General features: G+C 38.8%; 1 protein-coding gene across 1 annotated transcript in view; it reads right to left on the bottom strand.

Moving 5' to 3' along the window:
• erfl1 (Ets2 repressor factor like 1) overlaps positions 1–9498 on the bottom strand; it is a 29159-nt gene extending 19661 nt beyond the window's left edge. The window contains exon 1 of the mRNA XM_084089089.1: positions 9373–9498. The gene's annotated coding sequence lies outside the window, so the exon portion shown is untranslated. The remainder of the gene's footprint in view (positions 1–9372) is intronic.
• Between the last annotated feature and the right edge of the window lie 9587 nt (positions 9499–19085).

Here is a 19085-nt window from a genome sequence, read left to right as displayed (position 1 = left end):
ATTGGAAACACTGTAATGTTGATTTCACTTGGCTTAATCAACTGATAAATTGATAAAAAATTAAACTTTTACTTCTAATCTGGTCTTTTCGATCTTCGCACAGCTAGATGCAAAACCTTTAAAGAATTCAAAATTCACTTTTTGTGTTCCATGGAAGAGTCACATGTTTAGAGTGACATTAGGGAAAGTAAATAATGAAAGACATTTTGGGGGCACTTTTTTATATACACTTATGGACAAACTCGAACGTTGGTTTAAATTAACCTAGAATTTAGGTTCATTTAAACCAACGGTTGGGTTTGACCATATTTTACCCAAACATGGATTGAAACAACCCAGGATTTTTTAAATCTGAGGATCAATACTTTTATACTTTTGCACTGTGGAAAAAATAATAATAATAACTTTATGTCTTTTTGTGGTTAAGGGGAAAAGTTGGCACACCACAGCTCCAAAAATAGAAAAATATTTATTTCATGTTCTCACCACAGGTGACGGTTCGGCTCTTCATCAGAAGTGGGAAAAGTTGGCAATAAACCAATTAACCATGAATGGGACACTTAAAAAAAAAGAACTATGAACCTAACAAAATCAACCTAAATGCAAATAATTATTCAAAATGATTTACCTAAATAAATACAAACTAAACTAAACTTAAAACAAAAAACGTTTCTACATTATTTTGGTTGAGATAGAACAAACTGAAAAGGAGAGTGTGATTTTAAGTTCTATTATCTTGAGCCAGTTGAATGTGAATATTGATGTTCTGAAACATACACGATGTGTATTGTGAAAAGCGCTATACAAATAAATGTGAATTGAATGGAATATGTTACATTTGAATATAGCAAATTATTGCAATAACCACAAAGCAGGAATCTATCCTATTTACTTTCAGAAACAGAAAGTGTCTTATTCGCCAAGTTTTAACACACTTAAGGAATTGGATTGGATTTACAGGAGCATTAGCACTAAAAAAAAAGAAAATTCTGTCACCATTTTTTTTTTACTCTTTTTGTTCATACAATGAAAGTTAATGGGATCCAAAACAACACTGGACCCAACCGACTTTCAACAAAAATCGACAACTGAGATATTTTTCAAAATATGTGTTCCACATAAGAAAGAAAGTCAAACATTGGTGCATTTCCCAAAAGCATTGTTATCAACTATGGTCGCAAGTTCTGTCATTACCAACATACAGTAGTTCAATGATTTGGTTTCATTTGCTGCAACTATAGTTCCAATGAACATTTGCAAACAGCATCGCAACCTTGTGTGGTTGAAACTAAAACTACTCTCGACCTGTGGTTAGAACCATGTTAATATGAACATGCTCTTGGACACAATAAGCAAGCTAACATTCAGTGCATTCTATATCGTTTATCCCATTTAAATATATTTCAATGTATATATTTTAGTATATTAACAATCAGCACCGTTTTTGAAGAGTGTGCATGTACATAAATACGTAAAGGAACCCCTGAGCAAGACGTAGAGCTAGGGAACCCACAATGAATCAAACATCAAATAAAACAAAACGACAAGAACAAAAAAGTGAAGTATAGGCCTCATGCCATGCGCATTAGAGTAGTAATCTGACATTAATTGCAATCTGGAATTGATTAATTAGCAGAAGATATTACTCCACCACCTGCATGTGAAGTCATTAGTCCTAAATTGTTGAACCAACATGGTTCAAACGATGGAGGTGCGACCATGTTACTGGTTTGGGGAATCAGTTGTGACTAGTTCATTTCTCCAACAATACATCATATGGTAGTCAAGCAGCGAGTTATGTTGTTGTATGGCAAACGCACCCCAGGTTTGGAATGCCAAGAGGGTGAGTAAATGCTGACAGGATTTAAATTTTTGGGTGAACTATCTCTTTAAGTTAAAATTCTCTCATAAAATAAGAGACATTGTTCTAAAATAAAACACACATTTTTAAACTATAGGGCCACCCACAACCTCTTTCACACATAACTCTTACTACCCTTTGTCTTCAGTCAAACTCGGGACCTTATTTCCACTCTTGTACCCCCCCCCCCTCCTCCCCCTCAACCAAACAGCCCACCTCTGCGCGTGTCAAATCGAATCTCCACCACAGCGCCTACTACACCCGCTGTGTCCATGTATAATACGTCATACACACAGGGAGTGTGCGATGACGGATTACTGAATTAGACGAATAATGACACCTGACACTTCTGTTACCGCTCCCTGAGCTGCCACAGCCAGCGCCGCAGCGCCGGTAAATAAAGACCAGAGATGAGGAAATACAGAGAGAGATGAACAAGGAGGGGGAACAGCAGGGAGATGAATGGAGAGAGCAAATGGAGGTGCGTAGGCCTATATACAAAGAGAGATGGAAGGGAAACCGAAGACAAAGAGAAAAAGAAACTCGACAAGTCAGCTAGATGAATGTACGAGGGCATTTTTGTTTGCAATCTGCTTTGTTTCACAATAGTTCTCAATGGCATACCTCTGTTTTCAAAACCAATAAACCCACGAAAAGAGATGCTGTGTATTGGCATCAACACAACTTGAGTTGCATGTGATGTTAGTGTGTGGCAGACCTATAGTGAGTGCACTGAGACCTTGGACTGAAGTTGCTTAGATATGAATGAAACTATCTGCAAGGAATATAATATTCATATTATTAAAGGGACAGTTCCATGCAAAAATTTAAATATTGTTTTTTCTGTGGAACATAGAAGAAGATATTTTGAAAAATGTGTCCTGTTTTTGTCCATATATTGAAAGTCAAAGGGGTCATAAACAACACTGAACCCCATTGACTTACATTGTACAGAGAGCGAAAAAAACACTAACACATTTATCAAAATATCGTCTTAAGTGTTCAGCAGAAGAAAGAAAATCATACAGATTTGGAACAACATTATAAATGATGACAGAATTTTCATCATTGGGTGAATTGCCACTTTAATGCTATATCAGAATAATATAGAAAAATAGATGTTGTAAGATATATACATTTAAAACACTTGGATTGGTCTGAGCATCATGCGGCCTACAAAAATAATTACACCATCATACAAACAGTTTTAACAATCTGTCACTGTCATACAATTATGTGTATGAAAATCACATCAGAAGTTTTCCATGGCTTCTACAGGTTTAGGGCAACGTGACACCCACATAACATCTAGAGTATGTGTTTGAGAGAGAGACAGAAACAGAGAAAGTGGGGAGCCAGAAAGAAATATTGACAAAGCCTAGATATACACATAAGTCATTGAGTGTGGCCTGCCCGGCTCTTGTATTTTATAGCTACGCTCTGTGCTGGCGGAACAAGATGACAGCTGAGTTCCTTCAACGGAAAATATGGTGCCTCTCTTGTTTTCTCCGTCTCCCTTCATCGTTCCTGTTTTCTGTCTATCCCTCTTTATATTACTCTGTCACCTCACAATTTTGTTATCTCCCCCTCCTCCTTGTTTTTTTGCTTTCTCTTTACGGTTGCCCTCTTTTCTCTTGCCATGCATGTTATCTTTGTCATCCTTATTGATGCTCATTCTTCTTTCTCTTTACCTCAATGTGTCTATTTTTTGCTTTCTGCCATTTCCTCTATTTGTTCTTCAGGTTCCTCTGTTTTACGTTTGTCTCATTTATCTCTTCTGATCACTGAACATGTAATATAAAATATACAAAAAAGTTTGGGGTCTGTAATATTTGTTTTATGTTTTAGAAAGAAGTCTCTTATGCTTACCAAGACTGCATTTATTTGATCAAAAATACAGTAAAAAAAAAAAAAAAAGGCAGTATTTGCCTTTTATTAGGAAAGGACAGTTGCTAGACAGGAAAGTGAGATAGAAAGTGTTTCTTCTGCCATAACTTGTAGGCTATAATGGGAGGTGGAACTTGTAGCTTCACATCTCTTAATATTCTGTGTACCCCTACCTGTCTAACATTTGATATGAAATATCCTAAGCAACAAAATATTAAAATATAGAAACTTCAAATGCATATTAAATGCATATGAATAAACTCGTACCTTTATGCCTTATTTTATTCACCCTCATTTCTTTTGCCTGTTCCTCACCACTTCCCTCTCACACTCTCTACATTCCAGCCACCCCTCCCTCCTTCTTCCGCAGCCCGAGCACAGAGCCCCAAGTGTCGGAATCAATTAAGAGAGAGCGCCGTCGCGCCCGTTCCTTCACGGAGGTAAATATTAAACTGCAAGGAACGGCAGGCAGAGAGAGGGAGAGAAAAAGAGAGATAGAGGAGGGGAGAGCGAGCCCTCCGTCCCTAATCCGCCGCATCGATCAGCCGGGGATGAGGGTAATATATTATTTTGACAAGATACGATCCTCCGACGCGCACCGCTATCCCCGGCGATCGATTTCTTTTTCTCTCTCCCTTTTTTCTTTTTCTTTTTTCCCTTCAGCAGTAGGGACACTGCACGCGCACCTCTGGTTTGTTGTTAGTCGCTGTGTGTGCAAGTGTGACTGAGCGAAACAGTGTGAAGCCAACAATGGTTGAGGAAACGCCTGGAGAAAACTTCTCATCTGAGCGGCACAATCTCAGCGTCTCGACAAAACGATAGCAGACGTGAAGTCTTAATAATGGCTTTACGGTGTCGTCTAAGGAACATACATTTCAAAGTGATCACCCAGTTTCCTGGTCGTCAAAACAGTTCATAAAAAGGCAAAGCCATTCACTTGTGATATAAGCAGAAGAGTATTAAAAGACAAAACTTCCAAAATAAAGGAGCTTTTCCCACCAGAGATTTCCATATTTTGGAGCCGAGTCGTCTGGGTGATGCTGACCAATTGTAAAGTTAAGTGTCTGGCCCCACCGGTCCCCTGTGCTCTTTTGCCTTCCCTCCATATCGCTTTGTAAACTGTGTCTAAATGCTAAATTCCCAGATCAATTTTTTTCATTCAACCTCTCCCCCCCCCATCCCTTTGTGCCCGCTGCCCCCTGCCTCCGCCTCCGAAGTGTATTGAAGTTCACTGTCTCTTTGCAAACGCAGTCTGCAGCGTTCTCGCGAGTGTGTGTGTGTGTGTGTGTGTGTGTGTGAACAAGCACACTGAGATTTATAAATCTGTAAAGGCAGGTAAATGCAGAAATATCTTATAAATCAGCTTGTTTCATAATTTCAACCACTGCTCGGCAGGCCGCTCTGCCTCACAGAGAACTCAGGCACCAGTCTCAATCTTTCGTTCACTCTCTCCCGTTTTTATTGTGCCATTTTCTGCCACTTCGGCTGCTGTGAGGGAGTCAGTAATGCAGTCACTGTCCCTCTGCAGCCCCCTGCTGTGTGTGCAAGTGACTTGGCCTGTAAGGAGAGGAGGGAGACGCGGGGTCAAGGTGAGCTCTAATACACTATTGATCCGCCCCAATTGAAAACCTGATGGAAATTTTACCCCCCTCCCCTTTTCTCCTTCCCATCTGTGTATCTCTGTCTTTCCCTTGTCTTTCTTTTTTTCTGTCTCCCTAGTGAACAACTTCTTCTGTGCTTCCTCCTTTTTTGCAAATTAGATCCTACCCAGAGGCTGTCTTTGTGGCATCTTTTTCTCTCATGTTGTCCCCCTTCTTCTTCTTTGTCCCCTTTTACATTTTACATTTTAGAGACATCTAACCAGTTCCTTGTTTTTGTTGTTTTTTTTCTCATTCAAAAAGAGACTCTCACAAAGAGACCTTCTTGTTTGTCTATTTGAAGAATTGCATGTAGTCTTTGAATGTCTTTAAACTTGAGTGAGTATATATGTGTGTGATTGAGTCTATAAGAGCACACACACACACATTGACACACCGTGAGCAGTGTGGCAGTATGGTCACCAGTGCAGTGTATTAAATGCCACTGTGGGTTTGGCCTCAGGGCTGCACAGCGATCCCTCAGCAGGAAGAGCCAGTCAATAGCACTCCATCCTGGTCAACAATGAACAACGCTCCACAAAATCTATGTCAACACTTTTGTATTTTCACTTTGGGTAAAGTGGAAAATGAGACGGACTTCATCCGTCACGTTTTAAAATGATCTTTCTCTTTCTTTGTCTAATGTAACTAATGTGGACCACAGAAAAAGAATGTTGTTCCATCTTAAAAAAGTAAGTGTTCGTGCTGCCTTAAAATTTTTAGGTTTAGTCAACTTAAATATCCAAGTTGTCATTGAGTACAACTTTACATTTCAAGCTGACTAAACTTAAATTAAGGCAGCACAAATACTTACGTTTTTAAAGATGAAACAACAATTTAGCTAACTCTGGCACAACATCTGTGTTGTGCATGGTCCCTGTTAAATAAATGAAATAAAATGCAACTATTAATATGGTGCAACCAATAAGATATATGTCAGGGTTGGGCAATATTCAGAATTGAAGAACTGGCTCCCTTTCAGTTAACGAGTGTGAATTTGACTAAATTGGTCACAAACAGGAAGTTGAATCGAAAATGACAGGAAGAGGAATCTATCTATCTATCTATCTATCTATCTATCTATCTATCTATCTATCTATCTAGGCTTATAAACATTCAAACTTCAAAGCTTTTTTCAAAACTTTCAAATGAGGCCATGTCAAGTCAACATTTAAAGTTTGCCTTAATAAAACTTGATTTTCAAGTTAAAAATTAGTTCTTTGAATTTCAGTTCACTTGAATTCGGATGCAATTCTGCATCCTGCTTGCTGCCTCAACTCAAATTCAGCAACATAATTGAAAATGCACTCTCAATTCAATTTTGAATGGCGCATAATCCTGACATATGTAAACGAGCCTTAAAGTCACAGAAAGCCTTAATGATTCTGTTCCCCAACTAAATTAGATCTGAACATGTTTATATATTTTTTTTTTTAAATCACAGGACTCTGAATCTGAATTTCACTCTTCATTCAGCATCTCTCTGCTTTGACCTTTCCCTGCTTGCATAGTTGTTAATTACTTTGTAGAACAGACTTGTGTGATAAAACTGTCTCTTTGAGTGCATGCAAGAGCTTCCAGGTGTGATTTATGTTCTGTTGTGTATCTGTCAGGTGGTAGCACTATCTGTACCACAATCTCCCCATGGACGCAGAAACATTACACATGTGGTGAGGCCCTGTGTCGACCTGCAGCCCGTGATACACATCTGTAACATCAATGACAATGATGCACACTAAGGATGAGAAATGAGACAATGCTGGACAGAAAGACTGAAGCATCGGGGACAATAATCAAGGTTGTTCTGTGTCTTATTCCTTACTCCTTACACTGGTTGTATGTGCTAAAGATCCAAATAAACCCCAAATAATCACATTTTCTCTTTCTCTTTTTATCTCGCTCTCTCTTTCTCAGTCTCTCTCTCACAGAGTCTTAGCTTAATTGCTTTTAAACCGGATTAATGACTGACCGGGGACATGTTGCCTTAATCTCCGCTCTTGTAAAGCTGCTGTTTCTCAGCTGTGCCTTCTCCCTTTCCTGTCCTCATCCATCCTCTAAACCCACTTACTCTTCGTCTCCCTCTCCCGCACTTTACCTCAGTCACCATCAGTCTCCCCGTCCGTCTATTGCTCCGTCTTTCCCAAGCACAGTTTCTGATTCTTCTGTTCATTATAACTCAATCCTGTTATGCCATTAGTCTCTCTGTCTCGCTTATTGTCTTCGCTGATACATTCTTATCTTTTCCTTTCATCTCTAGCTCTGTCCGAGTTATGAGCTCACTTACTCATAAGTGCACACACACTCAAACCCCTCTGCTGTGTGTGTACGCTGTAGTCGTGATGCATGGCCAGTCGTGGAGTCTTGTATTAGCACATGTCGATGGGAGGCTGTCATTGCCTCCTAAGTGTTTTGGCAATACGGGATCTGCTGTCATGCCAGTGCAACTAATCTCAATCGAATTACATTGAGCTGGTATTGAGATGGTGAGAGAGGACAAGAGTAGGAGGCTGTGTACTTGACTAAGCTCCTCTCATGGCCAACAAGTGTTAGGGTGTGTGTTTTCTAGAGTCCTTCATATGAAAAATAATAAAAAGCTATACCTTTTCTCTAAAGTGAGGTTCATTGTTTGACTGTCTTCTACAGAACACAACAGAAGATATACTGAAGAATGTTTCAACTGAATTATCCCTGAAGGGTGATCGTGTCGCTGTCGCTGGTCCTAGATTGTGGAATAATCTGCCATTGGATGTTAGATCTTCCTTGACTCTTAATGTTTTTAAGGACCACTTAAAATCTTATCTGTACTCTTTGATCATTTTAGTACATTAGTACATGGATGTTTTTATGTTTTGACTTATTGTTCTGTTGCTTTTTATTGCAATGTACAGCACTTTGAAACTACGGTGGTAGTCTGTAAGGTGCTAGGCTATATAAATAAATAAACAAAACGAAACAAACTGATTTTGTCCATATATTGAAAGTCAGTGGGGTCCAAAACAACATTGGACCACAATGACTTATTATATGGACCAAAAACATTTTTTTGGTCCATATAACTCTCCTACACTCTCCTATCTGTTCCAAAAGCCTAAAATGTCTAACTTCTGAACTCTTTTATTTAACCTACACCCTCTCGTCTACATTAGTCTCTGCAACTTTCTCTCAAGCCTACTGTCTCTTTCTCTCTCACAGACATTTCTATCTCCTCTTCTCCCCTGGCAATTGCCGTCAGGATTAAACAGTTATCTCGTAGGCCCTCTATCGCCCCTAAATACTGCGGATGATAAGACTCACTTGGATTTGTCAAATTGGGCACCATCGATTAAATGACCTTTCCTTACTCTCAGGCTCCCAGGCACTCTCCACACCGTAGACAAGCCAGATAGAGAGATAGATGGATATATATATTGCTGTTATTATTGTGTACACGTTTGTAGCAACCAGGGGTGCACGGGAGGTGGACGAGATAGGAGGGAAGAACACAGTGGGGAGGGAGAAGGGACAGAGCAGGAACTGGGAGGAAAGGAGAGAAATGCCTTTGCTTTTCAAAGTAGTATAAAAACTAAAAAAGTGTTAGAACACAAAACGTGTATTAACTGTAAATTAATAAATGTGTCTTTACAATATGTTAATGGTTACAAACACAAGATGAAAGCACAATAAAGATACGGCATAACCATTTCAGCATTTAATTTGTGAGACTATTTTTTAAATGACTTTCACTGCAGGTGACAATATATTTCAGTGCTTACAAATGGAATAACAGATGCTTCGAAATAAGCGTGCTTACCAAAGCCTTATGTTTGGCAACCTGTTGTGAACAAATTCACGATGCGAGTGAATATAAATGATGTGTTTCTCACCGCAGTAGGGTTGGCTAAACAGCGCGTCGCTCGAGCAACATTTCCGAAGCAGAATATGTGCGAGATGCAAAATGATGCGAGAGCAGCGAGACCCGTGTGTGTTTGTTTTCGGAGCTGAACTTACCGGCACTCCCAAGTGGCCTCGCCTCAGACGGAAACCAAGGGCCGGAGCCGGCACCGTGGCTGCTGGCTGTAAGATGGACCGAAAATCTCTGCGCTTTATCTGATCCACTTCGAAGAGCAAAGATTGTGCCGTTCCGTGCAGTAGGCTATAATTGATGCGCTGAAACGGAAAAATAATTTGTTGATAAAAAAAAAAGTTTACAAAACGTCTTTTTACTCATTTTTTACTCTTCTTTTATTGATAAATTAGGCTATTCTTCTTAAACAAGCATTGTGGGTAGCTAAAATTGTAATAGAAGGATATGTTAAACAGCGTCATTACATTAATCACTTAGTGTAGCAGGCTATGTGCCAGCAAAGAGCTGGAAAGCATTCCTTCCGAGAATTTCCTACGAGTAAGATGTCTGTGTAATTTTGTTCTGCAAATTTTATTCAATTCGTAGGCTATAGCTACATTTCTTTACACCTTAAAACACATGTTATCGAACATTTCGGATAAAAAAAGCTGTCGGGTAATATGCAGGGTAAAATTGTGAATAGGCAAACGAGTAAAAAGTAATTAGGCTACATGGTTATATTTACTAATAACATACTCGCAGTTTCCTAAGTAGCCTTATTTTCATATAATTATCCCATTGAGTAATTTTACAAACCGACATTGGCCTGAAGTCCGTTGCAGTAACCGCATTCTGCTAAAATAGGTCTATAATGGCGAAAATGGTAGCCTACATGAAGTTTAACGTTAGACAAGAATAAAAAAAAATATTTTTTTACGCTTTACATATTTATATTTTTTTATTATTATTAGGCTATATAAAACTCAATATTGAGTTACTTTTTGAGTCAGAGAATCAGTGCGTTTATAACAGCAGCGCTCATTTCATTCTAAATAAAAAATGCAATCTTAAGACCTTTCTAACATGGATCAGAAGATAGCCTAAAAAATGTAAGCCTATAAAATGTGTTGAATTTGATTTTTTCCCCCAAACTAGAGTGTTTTTTAAAACAAGTTTCAGCCGTGACTTGTAAACAGTGAAGCTTCACAAAACAAAAAACAAAAAAGATTTTTCACGATGTTATAAATTATAAAGTTTTAGTTTTCTATATGAATGTTTACAAAATGCAAAATACTTTAAAATGGTTTAATTGTATGAAGCTAATTAATTATTTATTTTTAAAATGCTGGCAAATGTTAGAATAGCCTATTAGTTCTCACGATAACGATATCATCATTATTATGCCTATTATTAACAATCATGTCAGACACATTCTTACATTTACATATTATCATTATCTTCTACAGTAGGCTATGTCTTCTTTCAAGTAATGGAGCATATGACTTAAAACAAAGTTGGCCAGGTGAGCAGTTTCGGTAACGCGGACTAAGCAAAGGCAGTGCTGGGGTGGAGGGAGGGGGGAGTAACTGAGTGATGTGGAGAGGAGAGATATCCCCAAATGCCATTTAATGTCGGAAATATTTCCTACAAATATTGACAGAGAGATAGACGCAAGAGGGAGACGCAGAGGAACGGCTCAGGCGGGCAAGTGATTGAATTAATGGATGTTCTGGATATTGTCCAAAATCGTGGACTGACATCCTGCGGTTAATTACTTTGATTGAAATCAAATAATGTGAAAACACGTAAAGAATGCATTGAACTCGGAAGATGCAATAGGTCCTACATGTTCAAGGACTAAGGCAAGGGTACAGCCTCAAAATGACAATGAGGGATATTTACATCAAGTGACAAACAAAATCACTCCTGCATGTGGAAAATCCCCGTGATTCTCAATCAGGTCTTTAAATAGTCTTCACTTTCTTTTTTTTCCCTCTCCGATTATTTTCGCGAACTAATAATAATAACAGTAATAATCATTTTATTATTATTATTATTATTATTATTATTATTATTATTATTATTATAGCCTATAGTCCACAAAAAATATAGCCTAACGTATTACGTGTATAGCCTAGTTCACAAAACATTGCACACAAAAATTACTTAACAAAATTTAAATATTACTCTGCCACAATAGGTAAATGCATAGCCTACTTTCAAAGTTAATATTTTAATCAAACTTTAAATTTAACAAATTAAACAAATTTCCAAAATAATCCACGAACCATTTCTAAATAAAAAGTATGCTAAATATTATTCCCAACGAAAGCTTATTTTAATAAATTGTAGCCTATTTAATAAATTATTATATAAAAAAACGCTGTTTACAATCACTATAACAAAAACTTACATTTTTTGTTTTCATTTCTATTTGAACCCAAAGTTTAAAAAAATCAAATTCTTTGAACCATCACCGTAATGTTTTTACAGTGCATCTTGCATACAAGTCATATTCAAAGCATTTCTATGATTTTCTTCAACACTTTCAAGATTTAGTACAGTGCTGGAACTCTACAAATGGTCACAAACGAACTTTCGAGATGAGCCGAGTCAGGGCTGTAAAGTAAACGAAAAAGAGCAAAAACAAAACCCGAGCACCCGAGTTTTCAGAACTCGCAAGGTTTTAGTGAATAATTTAACAAATCCAAACAAAATATTTCGGTTGATTTAAAAAAATATATATCTATGGATAGATCAGTAGGAGGTGCATCTGAAATGGTTAAAGCTAAATATCTGTTTATTGATTTATAAACACTTAACAAAAAAATGTTGCAAGTAATAATTGATGAGATATATATCTACTGTGCTAACATATGCATCAAAGATCGGCCGTGGTAGACATTTTTATGCAACGAACTAACCGAATTATGGATCAAATACAGGCTCGGTCTATTCTCTTAAATATGTTGTAACGGGTACACACTGAACAGAATGCTTTAAAGTTTTGCTGCAGCTGAATTTTTGCGCAGGTGCAAAAAAAAAAAAAAAAAAAAAAGTTTCCAAGTCCCATATTTCTGACAATGTTAGGCCTAAACCTAAATTATCCACACAAAGGATACTATTCAACATTAAACGTAACATGACTAATAGGGCTATTATAAATAAAATAACATTTAAGCATACTCATTCTGACTCTTTTCAATTAATATTTCAATTATAATTAATATTCTAGGCTTCCATTTGCAAAACTCCAAAATTCCCCAGAACATAAGAAATCAAAACCGGCAACTAAACGAAAAATGTATCGAAATAAATATGAGTAGAAAGTGAATTTTGTCCTCCTCTCGCAAGCATTTGACCAGTGGCCAACATGACAAGAATGAATGAATGGAGCAGCACACGTTATGCACTTGTGAGAGTAAATTGAGCTTGGTCATTTGGCAGATCGAAGGGATACACACACACCCGGCGCTTAGTCCACATTAAACGTCTCTAGTTGCCGTGAGAGTGACTGTTTAATTGACTGATTGATAGTGTGGCGTGTAGGTGAGGGCTCAACGAACAGCGTTAACAAATAGAGACACTTAACAGCTAATCCGACGTGGCACGAACCGCACGAGCGAGGCTGTTTGCGAGTGTGCACGCGGATGTCAGCGCTTTTCAAAATGACACAAAACTCAAAGGATTTGTCATAGTTTCCTTATAATGTATATTGTATTTCCTTATACTGTAATTTAATAAGATTGTACGAAAACACATCTTTGGGTTAATAAATGAACCAGAAACGTACTTTTAAATATTTACAATAGGCCTAATAATACTAAAAATAATTAAACCTTAAAAAATAAATAAAATGCACCCATAAAATATGAATAGCCTATTTTTTTAAAACAACAAAAAAGTTCAAATTCCACTTTGTGAAATCATCTTGTCATCATAAATGTTTTTATAAAACAGTGCAGATGACATACCTCAGCCTTTCCTGATCGTGTTCTCCAACCGTCCAAAGTAGAAACTATCTAACCCGTGTGCGCTTTCACTCTCCTGGTGTGTGATCCGGGGGCGCGCGGAGCCGGGATCCGTGGAAGCACCTCTACACTAATAACCACGACCGAGGGAACTGAATGAGAGGGAGGGAGGGCGCTGAGGAGGTGTGCATCTCTCGGTAAGTAGTTAATTAGTAAATCCCCATTCGCTGTGCCTCGGGTCGGTTTGTTTTCCCCGGTCGACAAGCCGAGAGGAAAGAGAATTTGAAGTAGGATTCGACCCGTTTCCGCTCCTCTGTCTCGTATATGAAGTGCGTGTGTGTATGTGTGTGTGTGTGTGTGTTGTCCTCCCTCCCCACCCTCCTTCTCTCTCTCTCTCTCTCTCTCTCTCTCTCTCTCTCTCTCATTCTTTTCGCCAGAAAATCCACTTCACTCTCGTCCTAACATTCTCGCATACGAAATTGGCCCTTTCGCGATTCTCCAGATAGTGTTCATTTTGCTTCTGGACCTTATGTCCAATGTCCAAGCTACAACTTTCATCTTAACATTCAGCCACATGCACTAAAATACTTCATGTATCACACTCCCATTACCACCATTGAAAGACAGTGATTTACTTTCAGTTCGTAAAATGTAGCCTATTAAAAACAACAACAACAACAACAAAAATGATAATTTCATCAACTCCTCAAGTCAAGCTGCAGTGAGCCTATACTTATATTCCTAACACTTTTGCCTGGTGGTGCATGAAATGAAAGAGCGTGCTAAAAATGTTGAAGCCATTTCAGGACTTGATCTTAATCTAGGATTATATAATTTATTTAACTGTCATACGGATAAAAACCTCAATACTTGAAACCTTAAGTGCAAACTAACGTTGATCTCACTGGCATGCATCCCGATTCTGGATCTCGAACAGAAGTAAACATCACTTTAAGTCTTCACGGTCTTTTTCAAGCCATTGACTGCAATTAACTAACAAACTTAAATGACTTAATTGATCGACTACGTAATAATCCATTAGGTAAACCTATGGAACCCACTGGGGTGTAGAAGGAGGCACATGATGAGACTATGAGCGGATGCATACAGAGAATGAAATGAGAGCGATGGATTGAGTAGCGAAAGTATACAGTACTGCCAATTATGAAGTCTCAAACAATATTAAACTGACTTGTACACAATACCATCATGCACCTCTTTATCGCCCCCTAGTGAACACAATGACTACAGAGGGTTTCAAGTCCAGTCTCATGTGAATCAGAGTTACAGGGGGGAAAAAAAGGAAAAATAATAAATAAAATAATGTGTGTGTGTGCGTGTGTGCGTGTGTGTATGTTTGTTTTTCTATCCTGGTGGGGATTTCAACCTGAATGCACACTGACTTATGGGGACTCCGTGGGGACCTAAATTGAGGTCAAAATAGTATCAAAATAATTATGTCTATGGAAAGTCCCCATAAAACATGGAAACCCAACACGACATGCACACAAACACAAACACACACACACACACACCAGCATGTCAACATCGTGGGTTTGATTTAGTAACACACAAACTGGTTACTTGGAATGAACTGTAAGTTGCATCTGCCAAATGTTCAATGACAGGATGCGCATACAACCCCAGACACATGTAATAGACCTTAATGTTCGGTGTATTACAGGCCTCTCTGATGGCATTATGAATGCAAGGTACGTGGTTTGCTCTAATGTCAGTGACTGGTGACAACTGATGGTGCATCTATTAGGTGGGAGGGGGAAGACTGACCTATCCCATTATCAGTGATTGAGGTTATTCGTATAGGTAGAGCAGAGATTTTTAAAGCTCACTTTGCACTGTATGGATTTACTGTCCACTTCCTTACTGTATAGTTTATTACTTTACAATGTGGATCCGATTCACAACCACATTATGTTGGCAAAGGACGAATTGTGCTGCTGTTGTACAATCAAGCTTAACTTTTGCTGTTGTATAATCATGCACAATCCCCCCCAAATCCAAAAACATACTGTTTTAGATACTAATAGATACTGTTTATTTGCAATGGGCAGAGAAAGAGAGAGGCCTCTGTACATCCTTAGACACAAATGTATAGAACAAGGAACAACAAATAGAAAGAGAGGCAGAAATAAAAGGAAAGAAAAGAAGAAGAACAGACAGGCTGTAAGAGAACTGAAGAGAGGGATGGGAAAACGAAGAGAAAAGGAGAGGGAAAGAGAGCAAGAAAGAGCTCCAGTCCCCAGTCTTAATCTGAGCAGGTCTGATCAATAGCCCATTTCCCATTGTTGCCAGAGCTCTTCGATCGCTACACCACCGAATTAACACACCCACTTTAATCTGAGGGGGAGACGGGCCCCATGGGTTGGGGGTGGGGTTGTTGTTAGGTGCTGAGGTTCAGACTGGTCTGTTCGAGGGGTTGGAGGGCTATGGGGGGCAGGGGTAGCAGCTGTGGAGGCATCCTCAAATGAAATCAAATCTAATTGTTATCACTGTTGGGCCTGGTGTTATTACTACTACTGTTTGCAATTATCTTAACTGCATCGCCTTTTCTGGGCTGTCTCTCTCTCCAGCAACAGAGCATGAGGTAAACTGGAAATTTATAAGCGCTTTGAAAGTATTAGGCTGGTGGTGATTATGATAATTGTTACCAATGGATGCTCTAGTGCTGGTAAAATAGCAATAGCCTAAACAGCTAAAAGTAAGATTAGTGCAACCAGATTGTGTCTATGAAACATCGGAAGTCAACACATCACATTTGTTTTGTGATGTTCACTACACCCATTGGCCCAGTCTAACGAGGAATTTTAGACCGTACAATGTCATCGACATCGTACAGTAAAAGTAGTTGTTTTGTTGATCAGGCCTCATTTCCCTAGGGAGTAGCTGAGTAGAGTGCATACAAGGACATGTCAACTGCAAACCCATTTACAGGTGAGCACAAAGTGCAACAAACAACATCTCTCACTTTCTCATTCACATGATTTTTTTTTAAACTGACAAGAGATACTATAGTTTGATGTGCACTGACGTCCTATAAAACACTTTATGGGCAGACAGAATAAAGTTTTATTTATTTAATTTAATATTTAGAAAATGTGCCCCCCAAACTCTACATGTTAAGTATAAAATAGTTTTAAAAAATATGAATAACTTAGGTGAGAGTCATTCACCTTCTTGAGAACAGAAAGGCCTTTATTATCTCATTCAAAACACTTTCCGTTCCTTCACAGCTTTAACACTTGATTGGACGAAAGTTTGGACTGGTATAAAAATCTGCACCAAAATCATGAATAAAATCAATCTTGTGTTATGTCAAAACAACACTCTTTCAAGCACTACATTATTCGAAATTTGGTTGTATTTATGGTCCCGGGGCATGGCAACTACATCCCCTATAAACGTACAATTCTTTATTTGAGACAGCATAACTCAACACAGCTTATTTGTCCGGTCCAGCAGCCCACCAGCCTGTTCTCGTCACGTTTCCATGTGCACTATTTCATATCAAAGTAATTTTCTCGTTTGCTAAGTGATTTAATTGAGGGTAATTAGGCATGCTTCTCGAGTGGATAGAGCTGTGTGTGGCTAACTTGGGTTAATTTAGCTTCAGTTCAGCTGTGAAATATGGGGTTAAGTGGGAGTAAAAAAAAAAGAAAAAAGTGAGGTAGGGTGGACTGCAATGAAAGTGTTGTGCTATTGCTTTAAACTTTAACACTGAAAATAAAGTTTTGTTATGTAGCTGTTTTGCTTCACTCCTACACCTTTGTGTAATATTTTAATAAATATTTGTAAACTGAAAACGTACTAGGTCTTAAACCTAACAACTGTATGGTAAGAGTCAGTCACTATTAGCAACAAATATAATCTGTCATCAGATCAGCCCACCGCACAGATATCACTTACAGCACCCAGCTAAATAAAACCAGTATCCTGATTTTCGTTAACTCTTACTTAAACCTCTGGAAGCCCATAAATGTCTCAGAGCTATAAAAGGAATGAGGAATGATGTGGCCATTGACTGTAGAGCAGTGTGCTGTCATCACTGCAATGAATGGGGGAGAAGGGCATATTCAAGTAAAGCGTTATGAGTGTTTTATCCTCACTGGAGCAGTAATGAGTCTGTTACACCCCCCATAAATTTTGGCTTATATGCTTAGCAGACATGCTTGTGTGCCTGAGCTGAACTCAGAGAGAACTTACATTCCCCATCATGTCTAACCAGAGCTACAAACACAACATAGGTAGGCTAATATTACAAAAAGACTTAATGACATCCTCATAGGCACTTAATATTAATATTCTGCTTCTGAAGATATGCCTAGCCTATCTTCAGTCGTATTACCATTCAGAAAGAAGAAACACATAGTGCCATATACTTTGTTGACTTTTCACATTGTTGAAGGCCTGACGACCAGACCTAGTGATAAGTGAGAGAGAGAAAGTGTTTAAAAACAGCATTCTGGCTGCTATAAAGTACATGGTTCAAATATATTGTTTAGCTAAAGCTGATTTGCAATATCTACTTTAAATACAAAATATACAGGCCTACATTAAAAAAAAGACATAGAATATCAAATGAAGGCACATATTAAAAATGTCTTCACCACTTATCTTGTTTGTAGATTAGAATAATGCGAAGCAACGGTGTTTTGATACGTCTAGGATGTAGTTATAGTCTTAAACCTTGAATTAAGACGAATCCAACACAAACTTAAAACTTCAAAACAAAACATGCCACCAACCAATAAGCGCAAGGAATCGTCACCATTAAAGCAATCGCTTGGCATGTGCAGGTGTACCGCGCATCACCTTTCAATTCCCCTTCCTTTCTCGCCCTTTCCCATAGCGCCGTTACGCACCCCGCAGCTATAAAACGCCACACGGGTTAATGTAACACGTTTTTCTAATCATCGTCATGAAAAGTAAAATGCTGTCTGCAACAAGGGCAAATTCACAGACACCCAAGGTGGGAGCATCATTTCATGCTCTCTCAGTCACTCACTACGGGCAAGCTATTTTCCCTGTAAATGAACATTGTCTTGAAACAGGATCTGCACTCAAACAATCAAAAAGTAGAGAGCTTTACTCACCTGCCACTGCGCAATCACATCGACTTAACACTTGGTTTTCCGGGATCCCGTGGATAGCATTAAGTTGGTTTTTATCTCTCCGAATTATCGTTCAAAAGGAGGCACAATGTTGTGATAATGCGGATAAAGCAATAGCACGACGAGTGAGCACGAGACAAAACACAAATGTAAACACAACAGAGAAGGACAAGAAAAAAAGTGTTTCCTTTACGATCACGAATTTGGTAATAAAATGACGCCCACCCCATAGGTTTCTGTAGTCCCTCGCAAGCCCGCCTGCAAAGTGTGCAGGATGTGTTGAAAAGAGTGAGCTCAAACTGAACTGCACCTGACAAGTCGCGCGCTAGTGTAGGCTACGAGTCTCAAGTGGAGCGCGCCGGTGAACAGAGGAGGAGAGAGGGGGACATGTCAGAGGACCAAGAAGATAGGTCAAGGGGGGATGGAGGAGGTAAAGAGTATGGGGTATATCCCCTAAAGCTTGGCTAATCGCGGTTTGGGAGCGTTCGTTAGTCTGCACCTGGTCTCGCGCTAAAGGGTCAGAAAATTGACTGGCGACTGAGAGCAAAAACGAACACCGCCGCAGAAAATATATGTAGACAGTGGGCAGATAGGAAATCGATCGGGTTATAATTTTGTCCAAAGTCGGGGAAAATAAAGTTCATGGAGGAATGAAATTTGAAAACATACGGCCGTCGCTCTAAATACGTTTCGATCTCTCGGAATAGAGTGTAGATAATATTTGGTTGGACGTTTGATGGAAAATGACGGGTTTTTCATTTTGGACAGGTGGGGGTG

The sequence above is a fragment of the Abramis brama genome (assembly GCF_963993115.1).
Source record: "Abramis brama genome assembly, chromosome: 17".
In the NCBI taxonomy this organism is placed as follows: domain Eukaryota; kingdom Metazoa; phylum Chordata; class Actinopteri; order Cypriniformes; family Leuciscidae; genus Abramis; species Abramis brama.
This window is presented reverse-complemented; position numbering and strand designations above follow the sequence as displayed.